Genomic DNA, 454 nt, shown 5'->3' with positions numbered 1-454 from the left:
GTTTCTCCTTTTCCCGGGTTTCCCACTGGCTGCAAACGAACGAAGCCCGGGAGGGTTGCGTTGGGGGAGGGATGTTGGGGGGAGGGGGGCTGGGGGAATTTTGGTGATTCTTTGGCACACTTATCCCCCTTCACGTTAAGCGGGGGGTTTGGGTTTTCGGCAAAATTTAGGCATGCCCCAAAAAATTTTTTTTTGGTTTAAAAAAAAACCAAACCCGGGGTTCAAAAACCCCGGGCGGAGGAGCCCGCCCCGGGTTTTTAAAAGGGGGAAAAAAAAAAAGGGGAAAAAAACCCCGGGGGGGGAAACCCGGGGGTTTAAGGGGGATGGGAAAAGAAAAAAAAGGGGAAACCCTCCCCTCCGGCGGGCCCGCCCCCCCCCTTTAAAAGGGGCCCAGGGGGCCCCAGTTTTGGGGGGGCCCCAAGGGGGGGGGCCCCGGGGCCCCAGGGAGGGGGGG

This window comes from Penaeus monodon, chromosome 28 (assembly GCF_015228065.2).
Source record: "Penaeus monodon isolate SGIC_2016 chromosome 28, NSTDA_Pmon_1, whole genome shotgun sequence".
NCBI classification, from domain to species: domain Eukaryota; kingdom Metazoa; phylum Arthropoda; class Malacostraca; order Decapoda; family Penaeidae; genus Penaeus; species Penaeus monodon.
The sequence above is the reverse complement of the archived record's forward strand: the minus strand, read 5'-3'. Positions refer to the sequence as shown.